Here is an 11,493-nt window from a genome sequence, read left to right as displayed (position 1 = left end):
GGATTATCAGGACTTGGACTAACTCTGGCAGAGCAACTCAGGATATACTCAGTAGTGGGAACTGGAAAGAGGGCTTAGGTTATGGAGATGAATAAAGTGAAAAAGGAACTGAACAAGTTAAGCCAATTATTGTTAAACAGACTACTAAGCCAAAGTTAAATCCTGTTAAATTTGTAGCTAAAACTATAAAGTCTGATTCTGAAAAGATGAAAGATATTGAGATAGAAGTGATAGCAGAGTCAACTTCTAACAAATTAAAACAAGATAAACCAACTGAAGTTAACATAGGCTTAATGACAAAGAAGCAGCTTAAACATAAGCTGAAAGAGATTACCAGTGTAAAGAAGGTAAAGGAATCTAGCAAAGATAGGAATGGAAAGGAAGGTGTGAATAAAAGCAACAATTATATGCCTGTTCCTAATGCTCCTAGAAAGAAATGCTATAACTATGGAAACTCTAACCATCTGGCTTCTTTTTGCAGGAAGAATAAGAATATAAACTCCTTACCTTCAAAGTCAGGAGTTAAGAGTCAGTCTGTTAGGTTTAAGCCACTAAATCCTTGTTTTCATTGTGGTAATGTGTGGCATTCCATTTATACTTGTAAGGAATATCATAGTTTGTACTATGATTATTATCAGATAAAACCTTCTTTGGAGAAAATTACTTTAAATCCTTCTAGTGTAAAGTATGATGCAAAGTCTGATGCTGTCAATACTGATAAGAAAAATGTTAGCATAAACCCTGATGTTAAATCCGCTGCAAATGTTAACAAACTTAAAAAGGCCAAAGGATCCAAGCAAGTCGGGGTCCTTAAAACTAACCTTTAGTGGTCTTTGTGATTGCCGGGCAACAGGAAGAACATCCTAGTTCTGGACAGTGGATGTTCAGGACATATGACTGGAAATAAAGTCCTGCTATTAGACTTTGTGGAGAAAGCTGGCCCAGAAGTTTCTTATGGAGATGGCAACATTGGGAAAACTCTGGGATATGGCAAGATCAATCTTGGGAATGTCATCATTGAAATAGTAGCTCTAGTCTCAGGACTTAAACACAATCTGTTGAGTATAAGTCAAATATGTGACAGAGGTTATCATGTGGATTTCTTTGAAGAACACTTTGAAGTTATAAGTATTTCTATAGTCAAAGTGGTTCTGAAAGGATACAGGCATGGTAACATTTATGAAGCCAGACTTTCAACAAGTACTGATGGTTCTGCAATCTGTCTGTTGAGTAGAGCATCAATTGAAGAAAGCTTCCATCGTGTGGTTGACTAAACCTTTAGATGAAGCAACTTTCACTAGACTTGTAGGTTATATTGGTATGTTAAATTCTTCATCCTACGGAAAGAACTCAACTAATATTTTACAGCATATTAGTTTCTGGTAAATCAAAATTAATTTGATTTAATTGGAAATTAACTTGAATATGAATTATTAATATTTCAAAAATCTCTGCATATATATTTTACTTTCTAAATATTGATTTGCATTTTCATTATGTAAAGTTAGCACAAGGCAGAATCAAAGTGATCAAAAGTATAAGAGAACTGAGTTCTCGATAAGTCTAATTGACTTATCGATAAGTCATTTAAGACTTGTCGAGTGAGTTCTCGATAAATCAATTTTCTGACTTCTCGAGGGACTTATCGATAAGCTTCATTATGAATTATCGATAAGTCATTGTAGAGTTCTCTATAAGTGTTAACTTACAGAGTTCTCTACACGTACAATTTTATACTTATAAATAACTCAGAACTGAGATGATTTAATTTAATAAATTATTTTAGTAAAATACTTTTAACAAAATCATTCTAATTTTATTTTGATTTATTCAAATAAAAATTGAAAACAAATCAGTCCATTTAGGATAAACTGAGTATTTATTTGACATCTCGACAAGCCAGTTTTAGTTCTCTAAAAGAGTAAATTAAAATGACTTCTCGATATTAATTCCCTTTTCAGAATGACTTCTCGATAAGCAAATTCCAAACGTTTATTTTTGAGTTCTCGATAAGTCATTTACTTTTACTATAAATACTCAAACATCTCGACATACACATACTTACGCCTTCGAGAACTCTAAATGACCTAGAATTTTCAAATCTAAACCTATTTTTCTCTCATTTCGAACTCTTTCTCTTCAATTTTTCTTACTGACTAAGCTTCATAATCTTCTCAATGGCAGCAAACATTATTGAACCCTTTATCCCAAAAGAAACCAACTTTCTTGCATTTCTAGATGCAAATCAGGCTTCTGAAGCTTTCAAAAGCTTTGTGAAAATTCTGTCTGAAACATACTTTGTGGGAGCTCTTACTGCTAATCATGTACTCTACTTGGATGTGTTAGGAGATTTATGGAATACAACAGTGACAAGAATAGTGGTGCATGAGAATCAGGCAGCATCAATAGTGATAAATTGTACAATCAAGGGCCAACAGGTGGAGATCTCTGAGAATGATGTTAATATGTCTTTGGGCATACCTACTGACAAGCTGGTGGAGGTTCCAACTCAGGATGAGCTTTATTAATTCATGGACTTCATCAATTACTCTAAAAAGATTAATATGGCAAACATGAACAAAAAGAACCTGAGGAGAGAATGATCCTTTCTTTTTGATTCAGTAATAAGGGCTTTCACTTGTAGAAAGTCAGGGTTTGACAACATTTCAAGTGTTATCCCAAAGCTGGTCTACTCAATAGATCACAACAAACAGATCAATGTAGGACACTACATCTTAGAGGAATTGAGCACCAGGCTAACAATGTCATTAGCATTAAGAGGTAAGGAAATATTTCTTCCTAGATTCATTACGTCTACTTTAAACTATAAAGTAAATGACATACATATTATAGATGGTGTAGATAGATCATTAATAGGCAATTGTAAGCAAGTGTCCAAAATTCTATTTGGATTACTAGCTACAAATGATAAGGTGCAGGTTGGTCTTAACTTAACTCAATTTATGTTGGAGAAATTTAGGACTTATCCCTATCATATGCCTGACATGAGGTCTAGTACAAGTCATTCTAGTACAATAATGGTCCCTGAACCTGTGGAAGTACAAACACGGGAACTCCAATAGGGACCTTCCAATACTGAGACCCCTTCTTCTATACCAGTAGCTGCTAGGAATCCAACCACTTCATCATCTCAAAAGGGTGAAGTGAGTAAAATTAAGAGAAAGTAGACACCTTTACTATAAATGAGAGTGGTGTGGAATGGACAGAACCTGAGTCACCCTTGGTCAAAAGGAAACTAAAGAAGGCTAAAAAATTAGAGTTGACCACTCAAGCCATTTCTGCATCCTCTCAAAAGCATGTAGTTGTAACACAGGGACTTAAACAGACTCTAGGGGTATCCTCTCAACAGGGTGTCTCTATTAAAAAGAGCACTCTCCCTAGTACACTATGTAATGAATCTTCACAACCATCACTTGAACAAATTTAATTGTATGGAAGGAGAAATAAGGATGGCACACATAAGGAGAGCACATCCCTTGAAGCTCCCTCATCTATTCAGGGGGAGCTGCCAATATCACTTTTGATCAATAAGTTCTTATCTCTAAAATTTCTTCTTCTTACATAGCACTTGAATCTAATTCTCAAGTGCAATCCCACTCAAGTGACTTGGTTCAAGAAACCTTACTCACCACCCAGACACCAAATTTAGATGGTGAGAGGCTACTAGCTGGGGTAGACCTTGGTGACACCATCACAAATATGAGGGATTCATCAGTTTTTACTAAAGACCCCATGGTGGTTACTAATGCACCTTCATGTGCAAATCAACCTTCACAGGCTGTTAGGTTTGAGGATAGTACTCCTGAGGGGGAGCTATCTAAATCCTCTCCAATTCAACTAGAGGTTCCTATCACAAGTGGAGAACAATACCCTGTCATAACCACAGTGCAAACTGTGAGTCAAACTGTGACTCCTGTCAGATGTGGTCCTGTTACCCTATCTCCTTCACACCCAACCAATCAACCATCCATCTCTCAACCACAAGAACCTTATCTCATATCCCAATGGCTACAAAAGGCTATATCTCAACCTTCAACAGTTGATGATCTAATGGTTGTCCAACTTGGTGGTCTTGCACAAATATCACAACAGCTTCTCCCATCCAACATGTCAAATCAAGACTACCAGGCCACCATGCTATCCTACCAGACTGATGTTGAAGAACAACATGCTAAAATTGTTCATGAAGCTGGTCAGGATGCAAACTATGATGCATGGTTGGACAGAGAATTTTCAATTGAAATGGATGCTGTGTTAACTCAATTCAGGGAGGAGTATCTAACTATCTTGGGAAGCAATGCAAGATCCTTATCTCCACAGGAAGTTTATGATACAGTAAATGACGTATACAAGGCTCAAATCAAAGCTTTCCGTAACTTTGGAAAAGCAATTCAAATCACCTTGACTGGGCATCAAGACAAGATAATGAAGATGGTCAGAGAAAAGATGGACTAAATCATTCATTCACAGATAGAGATCAAGAATAAATTCACAATCTTTGCTGATCAAACTGCATATTGTTCTCCCTTACTTGCTCAGTACCATCACAGATAATCTGTATTGTGTCCCAAACCTCTTTGGTTGTTTTACAGTTAATGATGTTATCAAACATATCACCATCAACTCTATTGAACAATATATTGATGGCCTTCTTATCCTTCCTGACTTGCTCAATGTCAGGGTCTGACCATTCATGCCTAGGTTTTGGAACAGATGGCTCATTGCCAGTTGCAGCTCTTATTGGTACATGAGGACCTCTCTCTATGCAGTCCACATAGGCCTCATCTTGGGAAAGAAGATGTAGGTGCATCTTCACCTTCCAGTGGTGATAATTATCTTTGTCCAGAAATGGGATCTTTACTCCAACATCCTTTTTGTTCATTTTGTTGTTTGTTGTGATCTTTATACTCTTTGTTCTTCAAGAGCTTGCTCAGATACCAATTTTTATTCCTAACTATACAACAAGAATTACAGAAGGGGGGGTTGAATGTAATTCTGGCTTCTTTTCGAGATTTTAAAACAGTTCTAACTCAAGACATATAACAGTATTTGATTTGTTGTAGTGCGGAATAGAAAGATAATTGAAATCAAAATACTAAGTAATAAAACACAAGCTTTAAAACTTTCTGGTGGATTTGAATGTATCCACCATATATATATAAGTTTGAGAACTTTGTGAAGCTTTGATAGCTCACAGCTGTTTTACAAGTTGAACAAACAAACTTCAGAGAAATGCTTACAGAATGCAGCTTGATATGTTTCTCTGAGAAAATATATTTGCTTAGTTAAATGTTCTACTTGCTACTCTTGGTTTATATATCACCAATTTACATGATAGTAAGACAAAATTATAAAACAAAATATATCTAGCCTAACTCCATGCTACTTCACTACTCTATTCCATCATCTTTGAATTTCTTCACATTTGCATGGAAATGGTAATGCTTCTTTGTTCTCAAAATCCTACATAACAGGTTGTCATATTCCTTTTGCAAACACCTAATGCATGTGACTGTGTTGTCACTGTCAACATCTATTTGAATTTGATCATCCGTCGGGAATCTGTTTGTCATCTGTCGGGAGTCTTGATGATTATCCGTAGAGAGCTTTGTTGATAATCCATCAGGAATCTTGGAGATCATTCGTCGGGAGTCTATCTGCCACTTGACTCTATTTCACTTATACATAATTGTTAGGTCACACAACACTGTAGAAGGGGGTTGAATACAGTGTTTAACATAATCAAATCGATTTCGAACACAAGTAACAGTAAACAAATATATTCAATATAATAAACTCTATTACAATAAAACTGTTCTCTCTCAGTGATGAACAAATATCACTAGAGCTGCTAGGTTACATTGTATGATCTATGTATAATGATAACACATATATTGTAAACCTATGCCTGTTTTATATAGTACACAGTTACAAGATAGCTTCTAATTGATATGGAATATAATTTTATCTCCTAAAATATATCAATCAGATATCTTATACAATTCTTTCAGTCCTCTAACTCTTTCCATGCATATCTTCTTTTGTATTAGTCTCGATCTTCTTTCCTGTAAATCAGCCTCCTTCCTTAACTGTAAGTCCTCCCATATTTAAGTTCTGATATCTATCTTCTGATATTTATCTTCTGATAATCTAAGTTCTGATATCCTTAAGTTCTGACTTCCAGTAAGTACTGATTCCAGTAAGTACTGATATTTCCTGTTTGTTAAGATCTGAAAACTAAACATGAAATATATTAGACATGACATCTCAAATATATCTAAAAATCTCCCCCAACTTGTAAATTGTGCAAAAATATACAAGCTAATAGATTTGATGATGTCAAAAATATTTAAGTTCAAATGCAATGAGAGTTTAATAAGACTATTATCTACAACTTACGGTCCTTGTAGATTTACCAATATCAATGGATCAATCTGAATCCATAATGATTCTTAACAAAATATTTTAGCACATCAGATTTTACTTCTAGAAGATATTGAATATGTTAAATCTCTCTGACAGACTTCTTTAGCACATCAGTATCAGCTAGTCTGTAAGTTAGTCCATCATTGAGAAATAAAATCAATTTCTCCTTTAGATTATCCTTATCATGAACATCTATCACAATTTGAGTAGACAACACTTTGTCAAGGTGCTTTTGTTTGATTTGTTCATATGGTTTGTCTGTCAACATGAAAGGATCTCTTAAAGTAACTTCTACTCCTGTCTGTATCTTCTCTTCATCAAAACCTAATCCAGTTCTATCTCTAGGTTTCTTGGATCTCAACCCAAATGTTGCGAGTTGATTCATCATAAGATTGGATTTTGGTTCAACTGGAGTAGCTTTCTTCCATAACAGCTTCTTCTTATCAGCAATTATCATCTTTTCGAAATCAACTTGATCAGAATTTGTTATTTCTTCTGTAACTTGTTGTTCTTCATTCTGAACAACTTGAGCAGTATCAGAGTTTGTTTTAGATTCTTCAATTATCTTTCTTCTCTTCAGAATTTGAACAGTTTCATCTTCTATCAAATCATCATCATGCATTGTAGTTTGATAGACTGGAATGGAAGAACTTATATTTTTCTCAATCTTTAAAGGTTCACTAACCTTTTCTTTTCCTTTTGACTTAGGATCAATCTCAGTTTGTGATATAGTCTTGGACTTTGAAGTCTCAGAATTTGACTTTCCCAGATCATAATGCCTTTTTCCTTAGGCCTTGGAGGTTTCTTTGCATCAGAAGCTTTAAACTTAAGATTTATCTTCTCAGCTGCAAATCTAGCTTCTTCCTCCTTGAGAGTTTCGAAATCCATTCCTGGATTTTATTTCAGACATAATCTTCTAGCTATCTCCTCATCAAGTGTCTGGATTTTAGGATTTTTGTAATAAACAGTAGTCTGCTTCCCTTTTAGCTTCAGAGTTTGTAAAAACATCTGAGAGTCTTTAGATCCTGACTGAATCAGAATATTAGAACTTGACATCAGACTTTGCTTATCAGAACTTGACTTATTCTATGTAGAAGATTTGCTAACATCAGAAATTACTTTCTGTGAAGATTTTCCTTGAATTTTTCCTTGACCTCTGCTCTTATCAGAGTTTCCCTGGTCATCACCTTTATCATCCTTTTTCTTCAATATTTGAGTAGGTGAGCATTTGGACTTAACTACCTTCTCCCCCTTTTTGGCATCATCAGGAAGTAAAAGAGAGAGATTAGAAGTTCAACTGAAGATTGGATTTCATCCAATTGAGCTTTCTGAGAAACTTGGTTAGCCAGGACCTCATCAATTTGGGCATGTTGCTTCTCTTGAATCTTCTTAATGGCTTCAATTTTCTCAAGAGTAGGTCTGATATATCTGTTCTTATCATACTTGATCTGTAAATCTAGCTTATCAGCATGTTCCTTTAGTGTATCAACCTTGTCATGAGTAGAAGAATGTAGACCTTGAATATGTTTGAATAGATAGAACAGTGATCTTGAGTTGTTTCTTTAAATCAGCATTTGTGAGCAACTCATCAGCTTTAGCAATATGCTCTGTCAGAACGTTAGAGTTTGGAATGAAATCAGTGTCATTCCACTTCTTAGTCCACTCCACACCTCTGTGAGTATCCTCCCAAGGAATATGTGCTTCATTTTCAACAAATTTCTTCACAATTCTTCCTTGCCCAGAATGGGAACTGGAGTCTCAACAGAAATACTGTCTTCAGAACTTGAGGAAGACTCATTATGTTCTGACAGCACAAAAGTGTGTGAAGCAACTGGAGATTCAGGAACAACTTCATTTAAATTCTGAGCGTCAGAATTTATCTTCAGAGCTGGTGTGGTTGGTGTAGATGGTATCTCAGCATTTAAAATTGGAAAATGAGTTGGAGATTGCAGAGCTGCTATAGATGGAGCTTCCAGATAAAGAACATTTGGTATATTCAAATTATGAATATCTATTTTAGAAATTGTAGCTTGTTCTTTAGCATCACCTGTAGCTTTAATAGGAGAGACAGGAGGTGTTGACACAGTATCCTGAGCTTGAGTAGGGAATGGTAGAGCTTCAATTACCACATGTTCTGATGAGATCAGAGATTCCTGATCCCCTTCCTCAGCTTCAGTTGAATCCTTAGATATAGGCTTGGCCTTGTACCTTTCTGCCCTCATTTTCTTTAGTCTCCTTGCCATTAAAGGAGTTGCTTTAGCAGCTTCAGAACTTACAGATTTCCTCTTAAAAGTATCAGAACTTTGGGCAGCAGTTTCTTTCTGAGAAGTAACATTCTCAGCTCCAACCATCACAGGTTCTGATACATGAACCCGTGCTTTAACTGTTTCCGTTTCACTATCAGATTCATCTCTGAGAATCATCTTCCTTCTCTTTTGTGGAGGTTAAGGAACAAACTTTGTCCTCTTTGGCCTGGAAGATGAAGATCTGATGGTATGTGCTGATGATTCCGGTTGAGATGATTGAGTTGATGGTTTGAAAGATGTCCTGATGGTAGATTTTGGTTGTGGTTGAGAAGTTTGAGGTGTTTGAGTAGTGGTGGTAGGTGCTGATGGTTGAGGTTCAGATGGTTGGACATCAGGATATAGTGCAGTGTATGTAACTGGATCATAGGTTATTAAGGCTTGTTTGACAGATAAAGGAATTTGGAGGGGTCTTAACACAGCCTTTTTATTATCAGTAGATAATAAGTCATTAAAAGCTCTTTTAGCTAGTCTAAATGGTGAAATTGATTCACTAGCTAATTGGGGCTTATCAGAACAACAAACACTATAGATAAGCTGACAAAATCTTGTAAAATAGACAGTATTCCTATCTTCTGTCATCCTATCCCTAATAAAGCCTAAAACAACACTTGCATAATCAAAATCAGTTTGATTAATGAGAGCATACCCGATTTGTTGACTGAGTATGGGGATTGCATAGAAATTAGAACATTTGTTGGCGAAGGCCTTTGTAATGCAGTCAAGGAAGAAACTCCATTCCCTCCTTATGTATGATCTCTTAATTTGACCCATCTTTGCCAATGTCTTTTCATACCCCAGACTAGCCATCATATTTTGAAGAACTAGCTCCTCAACAATTGTATAAGCACAGTTCTAAGGCAGCTGCAATGTTTGGCGAACTGTAGCCAAAGTCACGACATGCTCATCCTCCCCTGTTGTAAAGATAATACTTAAAGATAATACTTGGGGACCCTTGAGCACCACCATCATCATAGATTCCACTTCTCCAAAACTCCAGCACTTGGGTTCCAGAGATTACTTCAGGTTGGGTCAAAGCATACCCAATTTCAGAATTAGCAAAGAAATCCTGAATAAAGTGAAGTTCCGATGGAGCTTCAGCCTTGCTAAGAATAGACGAGTAGTTGTTAGGAACAAACTTAGCTCCATTGAAAATCAAGTCTTTTGGGTGCCATCTCTGTAAGAAATTAAGTGAGAAAGATAGTGTTTGCAAGGTGTTTGATAAAAGTCCTGTAAGAATACGCTTCAGAGAATATAAGAGAGAAAGAGAATAAAATAGATTAAGAATAGAAAAGTAAGTAAAAGATTAGAAAATCTTTTAACTCCCATATATATACTCTCTCCACTCAAGAGTTATATTTTTGAAGCATGGGATATACTTTACACCTGGCAACGTGTGAACATTCAGTAAAAAGTTAAAGTAGGAGTTAATGGGCACGTAAAATAAGCAATAATTACCGTGCACATGCAGTTTTTCAGGACAGACACGTTTATAACTAACCCATAATGATTATGACTGTTTTTATCTCACCTAATTGTATTTTGATTAAATATGACCGTTTCAGTTTTTACCACAAATAAGTCAAGTAAAGAATAATGCCACGTAAGCATCAAGGATTCCATCAGGATTTAATATCAGAACTTAACTTATATCAGATTTTAACAGTCATCGGAATATGGCTTCTAAACTCAAAAAGTGAATATCTTTTTCTGTGATTCTTCATACAAATACTGACTTGTTTTCTTCAGAGTTTAATCATCAGAACTTCCATCAGAACTTGTCCTCAGAATTTATGCAAATGACACTTAACTGTCTGTCAAAAACAACTTAATCACCACAGTAATTTTCATCATTAATATGGAGTGAAAGTGTGTGCATTCAGCAGAATATCAGATAAACATTAAAGTCCGATAAACTTCAGTACATCTTAGAAATAAGGCATAACTAAGAAAAGTGCTTAAAATTTGTCATCAATCACAAAGTCTACTCAAGAACAAATTTATGCAAGAATCCACCTCAACTGTTTGTGCTCATTTTATGTATCTTTTGAAATTCCTTTTTACAGTGGCTTCTCAGTGTAAGTGAGTCACGACTGCTTATCAGAAATTATGCAGTTGTTAGAGTATTTCTCCAGTAATCAGAGATTGTGAAAAGTCACCAAGAAAAAAATTATTTGCTTTTCTAATGCATATTACTTAATACCAGCAATGCACTTGGGTCTTCCCTTCCACATATTTACTCTAGATCTCAAAGGAGTACCTAGCTTTTCTTTTCTTTTCTTTTGATAAGTGAGGCTTATCAGCATTTAGTTCATCCTTAAAATTTACTGACATCAGAATTTGAAAGATAAGAGCAAGAATCTAGTTTGTGACTTAGTAATAAGATACACAAAGTAAACTTGACTAAGCTCAAAATCAGAATTTGCTTGTGTTAATGAGTTTCCACATAAACAACTAATTCAAACATGGGATTTCTAGTAAGTTTAAGACTACTAGGTCAGCATCTAGCACAGTTATCCTCATTGGATTGAATAGTCACAGAACATTCAAAACACTATCAGAGTTTAAAGATCCACATCAGATAACTATCAGCATTTAATGAATTTCAATCAAACACACATTACATGAAGATAAAACAATCTGTAAACACTGATCATAAAGTCTGATGCATGAGAACAAAATCTAAGCAAATTTAGAGAAAGAACCTGAAACCATTCCAAGTTTATTTACCAGTCTTGTAAAA

The sequence above is a fragment of the Apium graveolens genome, chromosome 4 (genome assembly GCF_009905375.1).
Source record: "Apium graveolens cultivar Ventura chromosome 4, ASM990537v1, whole genome shotgun sequence".
NCBI classification, from domain to species: domain Eukaryota; kingdom Viridiplantae; phylum Streptophyta; class Magnoliopsida; order Apiales; family Apiaceae; genus Apium; species Apium graveolens.
Note: the sequence above shows the minus strand (reverse complement) of the source record.